This window comes from Mirounga leonina, unplaced genomic scaffold (genome assembly GCF_011800145.1).
Source record: "Mirounga leonina isolate KUSES-001 unplaced genomic scaffold, KU_Mleo_1.0 Mir_201, whole genome shotgun sequence".
Taxonomy (NCBI): Eukaryota; Metazoa; Chordata; class Mammalia; order Carnivora; family Phocidae; genus Mirounga; species Mirounga leonina.
The window spans coordinates 20640766-20651889 of record NW_023270504.1 but is presented as its reverse complement, the minus strand read 5'-3'; positions in this window follow the sequence as shown (position 1 = coordinate 20651889).

Sequence of the window (11124 nt, the reverse complement as noted above, 5' to 3'; positions counted from 1 at the left end):
ACTTGGCTGAACTGAGTATGTCTGAGCTAGGTCTTTCAGGTATGTCTCTGAAGTCAAGGTTTTCCCATTTTAACGCACAGCCTCTTGAACGGAGGTTCCGCATGCGCTGGTTCCTTCTTTGCCTCAAATCACTCGTAAGTTCCAGTACCTGGAGTTGGTGCCTGAGTCCCTGCTGCTGAATCTCCCTCTTGCCAATGGCCTCTTTGGCCTTCTTCCAGTCACCTGCTGCTGCCTGCTCCACCCCAGTTTGGGCTGACCTTCAGATTCTACTGTGACTTGGTTTATAGAAGTCAAAGTCCATCTGTCTTTTCCCCTTAGGCGTATCTTTTGGTTTTGGTATTTTCTTCAAGGCTTACATCCTTAGCCATGCACCTATGTCCAGGCCAGGGCCTCCACCTGTTGCCACTGGTATGCCTGATTTCTGGCCTGTCCTGGTCGGACTTTATGGAAGACATGTTTGATGAAAGAGATGACTTTTCAGACTCTAGACACATGATTGGATATTGAAGCAGTGGCTACGTAAATTTTCATATTTGTAAGTGCTGTTGCAAATGCTCCTTCTCCAAAAAAAAATGTAAATGTGGATCCTTGTCTTTTGGGGGGACTGGAAGCTTCTGCATTAAAAATATAAATGTGGGGGGCACCTGGGTGGCTTAGTCTGTTAAGTGTCTGACTCTTGATCTGCGTTTAGGTCTTGATCTGTGAGTTCGAGTCCTGCATGGGGCTCCACACTGGGTGTGGAGCCTACTTAAAAAAAATATATATGTATATATATAACATATATATGTAATATATTTATATATAATATTTATATATAAACATATATATATAAAACATATATATGGTGTTATAACTTTTAAAAAATAATTTTTGTGTTTTTCTAATTATAAAAATGATATTTTAGTATCATAGTATTTAGTATAAAGAAACAAAATCACCCAAAGTCTGATAACCCAAAGATGGATAATCACTGTGAGTGTTTTGGTGTATTTGGTAAATTTTCTTTTTCTTTTTTTTTTTTTTTAAGATTTTATTTATTTATTTGAGAGAGAGAGAGAGAGAGCATGAGAGGGGAAGGGTCAGAGGGAGAAGCAGACCCCCTGCCGAGCAGGGAGCCCGACGCGGGACTCGATCCCGGGACTCCAGGATCATGACCTGAGCCAAAGGCAGTTGCTTAACCAACTGAGCCACCCAGGTGCCCCGGTAAATTTTCTTTAAACCTTTACACACACAAAAACACACATATATGCAAAATGGAGATTATACATAATATGGTCCCATATTTCATTTAATATTATCCTGCTAGCATTTCCCCATATCATTAGAATTCTTTCCCACCCAGCTTTATTAGAGTATAATTGTCAAATAAAGTTATAATATATTTAAAATATACAACATGATGATTTGATATATATATACATTTTGAAATCAAATCAAATTGATTAAAAATAAAATTAACACATCCATCATCTCACAGTTATCTTTTTTTGTATTAAGAATGCTTGAGATCTACTCAGAAAATTTCAAGTATACAATATTAATAACCATTGTCACTATTCTGTGCATTAGATCCTCAGATCTTATTCATCTTACACCTAAAAGTTTGTACACTTTGACCAACATCTCCCCACTTCCCCACTCCCACCCCGCCCCCTCCCAGGTCCTGGTAACCACTGTTCTACTCTATTTCTACAAATCTGACCTTTTCTTTTCTTTTCTTTTCCTTTCTTTTCTTTTCTCTTCTTTCTCTTTTTCTTTTAGATTCTACATATATGTGATACTATGGAGTATTTGTCTCTCTCTTTCTGATTTATTCCACTTAGCATAATGCTCTCTACGTTCATCCACGTTTTTGCAAATGGCAGGATTTCCTTCTTTTTAAAGGCTGGATAATATTCATTGTGTATGTAGATATACACCACATTTTCTTTCCCATACGTCTGTCAATGGACACTTACGTTATTTCCCTTTCTTGGCTATTGTGAATAATGCTGCAATGAACATGAGGGTGCATATATCTCTTCAAGGGAGTGATTTCATTTTCCTTGGGAATACACCCGGAAGTGGGATTGCTGGATCAAATGGTAGTTCTATTTTTAATTTTTTGAGGAACCTCCATACTGGTTTCTAAAGTGGCTGCACCAGTTTACATTCCCACCAATAGAGTACAAGGTGTACAACCCTTGCCTTTTCTCCACATCTTTGCCAGCATTTGTTATTTCTTGTCTTTTTGATACTAGCCATTCTGACTGCTGTGAGGTGATATCTCATTGTGGTTTTGATATGAATTTCCCTGATGATTAGAGATGATGAGCACCTTTTTGTGTACCTGTTGGCCATTTGTTTGCCTTCTTTGTAAGAATGTTTATTCAGGTCCTTTGCCCATTTTTTAATCAGGTTTTTTGGGTTTGGTTTGTTTTTGTTTTTGCTATTGAGTTGTAAGAGTTATATATTTTGGACATTAACCCCTTATCAGATATGTGATTTACAAATTTTTTTCCCATTCCATAGGTTGCCTTTTCCTGTTGTTGATGGCTTCCTTGGCTATGCAGAACCTTTTTAGTTTGACATAGTCCTATCTGTTTATTTTTGCTTTGGTTGCCTGTGCTTTGGGTATCATGTCCAAAAAATCATTGCCAAGACCAATGTCAAGGAGTTTCCCCTATATTTTCTTCTAGAAATTTTATGGTTTGGGGTAGTAGATTTTTTTTTTTTTAAGATTTTTATTTATTTGTTTAACACAGAGAGAGAGAGCACAAGTAGGCAGAACAGCAGAGAGAGGGAGAGGGAGAAGCAGGCTCTCCGCCGAGCAGGGAGCCCAATGCGGAACTCGATCCCAGGACCCTGGGACCACGACCTGAGCCGAAGGCAGCCGCTTAACGACTGAGCCACCCAGGCGCCCCTGGGGTAGTAGATTTATGTCTTTATTCTATTTTGAGTTGATTTTTGTGTATGCTGTCAAATAATCATCCAACTTCATTCTTAGCATGTACGTACAGCATCTTCCCAACACCATTTTTTGAAGACTAGCCTTTTCCCATCCATGTATTCTTGGCACCTTTGTCCAGAATAGTTGTCTGTATTCATTAAAATTCTTTGAAAACATGTTCAGTAACTGTATAGTATTCTACCTTATGAATGTAATATGAATATGTAACTAATCCTGTTCAGAGGCTTGAGTTGATTATACTGATAAATGTGCTGCAATGAACATACTATACATGAATTTTTATGTGTAATTCTACGTTCTAGATTACTGGGACAAAAAGCAATATTATCTAAAGCAGTGATGAACAAATTTTTTAGTCTCAGGACCCCTTTACACCCTTAACTATTATTGAAGACCTAAAGAGATTTTGTTTATATTGGTTATAGCTATCAAAATTTACTATATTAGAAGTTAAAAATGAGAAATTTCAACAATATTTTAAAATTTCACTTAAAAATAACAGTAAGGAACACATTGTTTTTGGATAAAAGGGTGAATTAGTGAGAGGTAGAAATCAAGTACACAGCTTTTCTCTAGGGGCTTAAAGAAATTCCCAGGTTTCTACTGGTCCTGTCACTCAGATAGGAAATAGAGAAGCAGAGGTGTGGGAGGCTTTAATGGAGGTAGAGATGGGAAAGATGGTGAGTCTGAGGGAGTGTCAGCCAGTCTCCTCGCAGGACACATGGAAAATGTTTAAGGTTCTAGTTCACTATGTGAAACTTTAAAGGCATAATCTTCCTTCTCACACTTCTAGAATGCCTCCTAAAATACCTGCTTTGTAGAGTTCAAAAGACCTGCTTTATAGGGTCCTTGTACAAACATTAAGCCACTTATTTTTTTAAGACTTTATTTTTAAGTAATCTATACCCCCAACATGGGGCTCATACCCACAACCCCAAGATCAAGAGCCACACACTCCACCAACTGAGCCAGCCCAGGTGCCCCAAGCCACATATTTTAAAACCAAATGAGGAGATACGCTACACAGATAGGAATTTGCACCCTATTTGCGAGGAAACTGGTAGGTTATGTGACTGGTCTCAGGCTGGGGTTGGGGGATGGACACAATAGAATCACCACATCTAGAACCCAGTTGTCCTAATTACGAGTCTGGTGGTATGCCCATTGATTCTGGAAAGGGAATACTATTAGTTCAGGAGTCTATCTTTGAAATTCGCTGCTTCCAAAAGTGATTGAAAGGTATAAAAAGTACAAGCTACTTCCAAGACTACTAGGCAGGTACCTAGTTGTATCAATGCATATTTGGATCCCTTCCACCGTTCATTTTCCATGTATATTCAGAGACTGAATATACAAAGAGGCAATGGCCAAATATATGACCTATATGACGGCAGAACTCTGAGCCACAACCTCTGCTGCAATCAGCTGAACAAGCCACGCAACTTGGCTTCCAACTCAGGATCCCCACCCCCTTTCCAACCAGGACCAACCCGAGAAAGCCAAATATGCTCCCCAAACCAATCGCTTCTAGATAGCCCATCTTCACCTTCCCCATTGCCAATAAACTCCAATTAGGGATTATCTGAAGCCTTCCCTCTTTCCCACTCTAGGGCTCAGCTAGTCCAATGCCTGGCTCCAGTCTCCGCCAAAGGCAAATGATGTTAGCTGACTCCCTTACTATAGCAAGCTCTGAATAAATAGCCTCTGTGCTCATTTGGCGTGTCTTTATTTATTTCCACATCACTGAATGAATAGTGAAGGATGTTATAAAGCCAAGTTATGAAGAAAGCATCGGTGATTGAACATTTGTAAAGTGCTTTTCAATCATTTTAGGATGTCTTGTAAACACCTTGTGAAACACTGATATCCCCATTCTAGAGCTGAGAAAATTGAGAAAGAACCAGGAGATTAAGTGATTTGCCCAGAGCTGGGATCAGAACATAAACCCCCACCCCCTGCCGTGTTTGAGGTCTGTTGTTTATCCACTGAGCTCAGGCTGCACTTTGGAATCATTACCATTTTAAAGCATTTTACTCTGGGTTGAGTGAATATTAAGGAGTAGATCACATTTCAGCCTGGCAGACGCTAAAGTATTGTTTTCAGTTTGTTTTTCTAAGTTTTAGTAGACGACATATGGGCTCCATTAACTTTACTATGTAGCACAATTTCGAAGATAGTTTCTCTTCCAAAATATTTTTCACCGTAATTTAACATTTTAAAGTTCAGCACACACCATCAACCCCTGATGCTTTGTTTTTCTCAAAGTCATGCCCTTTTCCTCTCCCCTGCAGGGGGGGGGAGTATAGGTCATAAATTCAGCCAGGGGTACTGTTCTGTTATTGCCTTTTGGAGGGGGGGGTGGAGAGTAACTGTGCCTGCCCTGGAAAAAGTCCTCCTAAAGTAAGGGCTTTCCACTTTTTTTTAAAGATTTTATTTATTTATTTACAGAGAAAGAGACAGCGAGAGAGGGAACAGAAGCAGGGGGAGCAGGAGAGGGAGAAGCAGGCTTCCCACTGAGCAGGGAGCCCGATGCAGGGCTTGATCCCAGGACCCTGAGATCATGACCTGAGCCGAAGGCAGACGCTTAACCACTGAGCCACCCAGGTGCCCCTCCATTTTTTTTTTTATTTTTAAAGATTTTATTTATTTATTTGAGAGAGAGAGTGAGCATGAGGGAGAGGCAGAGGGAGAAGCAGACTCCTGGCTGAGCAGGGAGCCTGATGCGGGGCTGGATCCCAGGATCCCGGATCATGACCTGAGACGAAGGCAGACGCTAACCAACTGAGCTACCCAGGTGCCCCTCCACTTTTTTTAAGATAAGTTTTGGGGGGCAACCCCCCACCCCCATCCACCACCACCAGGTCTTACGATTGCTGATGATGTTGACTGGAGGCGACGCGTGAAGAAAATCAGGATGTAGAACCTGACTGGAGTATAAGGCCCGCCTGGAAGGCAGGGGCAGGCCGGAAGGGATGATCCTTGGAGCTCCTTGCTGTCTGCAAGAAAACGTTGATCACTGTTCCTCTCTACCCTGGGGCACTCAAAAATGAGAAGGTGCGGCCGCAGCTCTGGGCCTGTGTGGTACCGGCCGTGGTCAGGCCAGAGTGAACACCCTCGTGGTTGGTTAGCGGTCACCGGCCAAGGCCGATCAATTTAGCACCATGTATACTTTCCTTAAATGTAAACCAATGACATCGATTCGCTGGCTCATGGTTCATCTGCCCAGTCCCTGGAACCCTCTCTTTCCCCCACTCTCCCTCCCTCCCTCACTTATAAATGTATATACGCTAGCTCCAAATTCTCTTCCTTCCACATTATCCTTTCAGATTTCTTCATTCTTGGTTTTTTGTTTTTTTTTTTAAGTTGATTATGCAGGAACCTGCATTAAAAGGCCCACCGATGTGCAGGGTCAGGTATGTGTTGTGATAGCTGGTAAGGTTTTCCTCTGATTCTGTAAGCGCGTGGCTTTCAGTGACTGTAAGAACAGGTCAAGGCTCTGAGGAGGCAGGCAGCTCAAGCATCCCATTTCCCATGGGAGCCATGCCACAGAAGGCAGAGGGGATTCTGGGGGGGTGGGGGAGGGGGATGCTGCTCTCAGGGCCTGAGGAGCTGAAGGCGGTGCTGGGGAGGGAGGAGACAAGAACAAGACAGGTGGGTGCGGCACAGGCCAAAAGTATGGAAGAGCCCACCACCATTCCTAATTTTTATCATTTTTGTCTAGCTGTATTCGGGCTTCCCTTTATCCCACAAAAGATAGGCCCTAAGCCTTAGAGTTCAGAAGTCTGCAAGATGTTACAAGTAACAGATGCTTACTGACCACTGATTCAATGCACAGGCCAGCAGGAGTTGTTGCAGCAGAAAAAGCAAGGATGGAAAGGCAGAAGACAAGGTTGGGCAAGTCCTTCAATTCTCTGAACTGTATTTTTCTTATCCTTTAATGCACTGTAATTAGGACTTAGTGAGGAAAAAAAAAATAGGCCTGAGCCTCTAGCCACAGGTGGCAAGCAAGAAATGACACTAACAGATAAAAAAGAAATGTAAGAGGAAGTGCGAATCTTCCAGGCACTTTCCCATACTGCTGGGAAGACAAATTGTCCATATAAAAAGATGAATACAGAAGGTTGCATAGGTAATTTTGTTGACCCTTGATAAAGACAGTATTTTAATATAATCATTGAGACAGAATTTAGTCTTTAACAAGTCCTATGTGTCCTTATTTTCGATTATTTAAATGTAAATGGATATTTCGCTTTGAGAAAAGATGGCAAGCAAATATGACTAAAGACATTATAAATTGCATAATGTACAATGAGATTCAAACTCAAATGGGCTCCCTCCCCGCCCCCCCCCACCTTGGGGCATCTGGCTGGCTCAGTCCGTAGAGCGTGCAACTCTTGATCCCAGGGCTGTAAGTTTGAGTCCTATGTTGGGTATAGAGATTACATAAAAACAAAATATTTTTTTAAAAAATTGGACCTCCCCCCTTCCTAACTCCCCCCTGGGTGAGTGTGATACTAGATGCATTATTTCTATAGGGACACATTCCTGCTGAAGTAGTACAGTGTGGTGGAGAGAATATTGAATCTGAAGGCTAGAGCTCTTGGTTTCAGTTTTGACTCTTTTGCTAAGCAACATCATAATTTGGGGACGGATAGCTTAGATTCTGAGCCTGATTGTGGCTGTAGAGGTATTCTAAAAGTTACCTTTAAAAGAATTAACCGAAAATAGAGACACCTGAATGGCTCATTCGGTTAAGCATCTGCCTTCAGCTCAGGTCATGATTCCCGGGTCCTGGGATCGAGCCCCGCATCGGGCTCCCTGCTCTGCAGAAAGCCTGCTTCTCCCTCTTCCCCCTGCTTGTGCTCTCTCTCTCTCTGACAAATAAATAAAATCTTAAAAAAATAATTTAAAAAATAAATTAACCAAAAATATAAGAGCACAAACAAAAACAAATTCTGTCAGCTCACCCTCTCTACAGGCTGAGTAAAGTGTACTACCTCGGCTCTAAAGAGAGAAATAAAACCAAAATGCTTATCCTCAGCCCATGGTCTTGGTTAAAATAAAAGTATACACTTCAATGCTGTATACCTGGATTGTATCCCATTCTCCCAAAAAAGGCACATAAGTGGGGTCTGGACTGGGTTTTGTCTCCATGATATAGAAGCTGTTCCATGTACAGCTGATCGTGTTACCGTCCACCGCTGAAAGGAATGAACTGTAACGAACAGGCTTTAAAGTTCACACATGATCATTTATCGTGTGTCTACTCTGTGTCAGGCCCATTATTAAGAATGGGGGACTCAGAATAACATTGTTCTCTAACATATCAGTGCAGTGGTGGAATATATAAACTGATATGTTATATGTGAGTGTCTTGCTAACAGTATAAATCAACAGCCATGCCAGGAATCTGGGAGGAAGAATACTCTCCTGGGAGACTCTGGGAAGACTGTGGTGGAGGCGATGTTTGAGCTGAGTCTTGAGAGATGAGTGGAAATTTGCCAGGTGAAAAAAAGAGAAGGGTATTTATGAACAGAGGGAACAGCATGGCTCATGAAAGTACCTAGCACCTTCGAGAAACAGCAAAGAGAGATGTGTAGCTGCAGCCCAGATTTGGGGGGAGGGAAGGTAGATGGACAGATAGTTTGGGGCTAGAGCATGGGGAGCCTTGTTGTGCCACACTCAGTGGGGAGTCACCCCTGTAGTCAACAGGGGGCCACACCGGTGTAGTGTGTGATATATTGTGTGTGTTATGCTTCTAACTTATTTTTATTTTTCAAAAGATTTTATTTATGTGTTTATTTAGAGTGTGCACGAGCGAGTGTGGGGGGAGGGGCAGAGGGAGAAGGAGAGAGAGAATCTTAAGCAGGCTCCACGCCCAGTGCAGGGCCTGACGCGGGGCTTGATCCACCACCCTGAGATCATGACCTGAGCCGAAATCAAGAATCGGATGCTTAACCAACTGAGCCACCCAGGCGCCCCAAGGTTTTATTTTTTTTTTTTATTTTTTTTTTAAAGATTTTATTTATTTATTTGACAGAGAGATAGAAGAGCACAAGCAGAAGGAATGGCAGAGGGAGAAGGAGAAGCAGGCTCTGCACTGAGCAGGGAGCCCGATGCGGGACTCGATCCCAGGACCCCGGCCGGGATCATGACCTGAGCCGAAAGCAGACGCTTAACCATCTGAGCCACCCAGGCGCCCCCCAAGGTTTTATTTTTAAGTAATCTCTACACCCAACATGGGGCTTGAACTTACAACCTTGAGGTCAAGAGTCACCTGTTCCATCGACTCAGCCAGCCAGCCAGGCGCCCCACATGTGTTCGTGTGTGTTGTGCTTTTAAGCTAACGGGAGGTTGTGTGAAGGTAGTGTGTAACTTGGGAGTGAGGAAAAACAGGTTAGGAGACCAAATAGGAGGTAGCAGCAGGAAGAGCTGACTTTGAGAAGCATTTCTGAAAGAGAAGAGATAATATGTGGTAAACCCTGGATGTGGAGGCTGAGGGGGAGGCAGAAATAGAGAGTGACTTTGAAGTTGCTCAATACAAGGGAGACCGGGTGGCTGGTGGTACTGGTGACCGAGGTTAACACAGAATAGGATGGGATCTCGACCCCAGTGTGCTCCTGACTGAAGAATCGCCATTGACATCGGCACAGGTGGTCAGTGCCCGAACAAGAAGACCGGATGTGAGCGGCTGACAAAGGGCATGAAGCCTACCCCGGAACGAGACCGCTGATCTTAACTGCCAGGCTCTGGGCTCAAGGTAAAACATCACTTAAAAGCTCTTTAAGGGGTCCCTTCGTGGCTCAGTCGGTTAAGCATCCAACTCTTGGTTTCAGCTCAGGTCACGATCTCACGGATTGTGGGATCAAGTCCTGAGCGGGGCTTGGGAGTCTTTCCCTCTGCCCCTGCCCCACTCGTGTGCGCGCGAGCACACTCTCTCTCTACCCGCCCCCCCCCCGCCTCAAAATAAATAAATAAATCTTTAAAAAACAATCTCTTTAAAGAGATTTGAATGGTTTGGTTCAACACCATTTAAAAGCTTTTATCTAGAATATGTGTCATCTATTGCAAACCTCTTTTTTGGTTACCCTGTGCATGATTTCCAGTTAAAAGAATGTGTAGAGTGGGAATGCTGGAGCCAGATTACCTGGGGAGGTGACCCTAAGCAAGACACTTAAACCTCTTGTGCTTCAGTTTCCTCACTTGCAAAATAAGAAGTTCTTCATGAGGCTGTTAATAGGAATGAGTTCGTAAATGAGTTCGTAAATGTAAAAGTGTGCCTGGCACACTGTCAAGTACCTTATAAGTATTTGCTACCATTATTAATAAGTAATGGAATACTCAACTAAAAATGGTACAAATGTTAGAAACTTATCACGGAACAAGACTTAAAGTGGGCAGTTCCAGAGCTGGTGCTGTTGCTTGATAACCAAGTTATTGTGGACCAGACTCTCCCCGTATCCCACTTTGCCATGCTCAGCTTGTTAGTGATTTCTCCCCTCATGGTGGCAAAAAGGCTGCAGTTGTTCCAAGTTATCAAGCCCTTTTTTTTTTTTTTTAAGATTTTGTTTATTTATTTGCGAGAGAGAGAATGAGAGACAGAGAGCACGAGAGGGAGGAGGGTCAGAGGGAGAAGCAGACTCCCCGCTGAGCAGGGAGCCCGATGCAGGACTCGATCCCGGGACTCCAGGATCATGACCTGAGCCGAAGGCAGTCGCCTAACTGACTGAGCCACCCAGGCGCCTGTTATCAAGCCCTTAAACGACCAGCATTCCAAGCAGGAAAGAAGGATTGGAAGGAAAAGGGACTTTTTTCTTTGTGTCGCCCTCCCTTATCAAGGAAGCCCCCAGCAGGTTTCCTTTCAGCTAGAACTAGGCCACAGGCCCATCCCTAACTTCAAGAGGGGCTGGGAAAAACTGACACTTCTAACCTACAACAAACAAGGCAAAAGTGGGATTGGGGCTGGCTGTTGCAGGGATAGCCTGTAGTGCCTACCACAGTCTGAGAAGCAGTTTCAAGGATGCCTCCCTCAGGCCAGGGGTAATTGAGAAACAAGAATGTAGAAGTATTTATTCAGAGTGAGGCAGCCATAGGCTTCGCCCTTCAGAGGTCATCAGCTGTTTTAGGAATAGCTTTTTAACCCAGGTAAGTGTCCCGTTGGTAAAATACGAAGA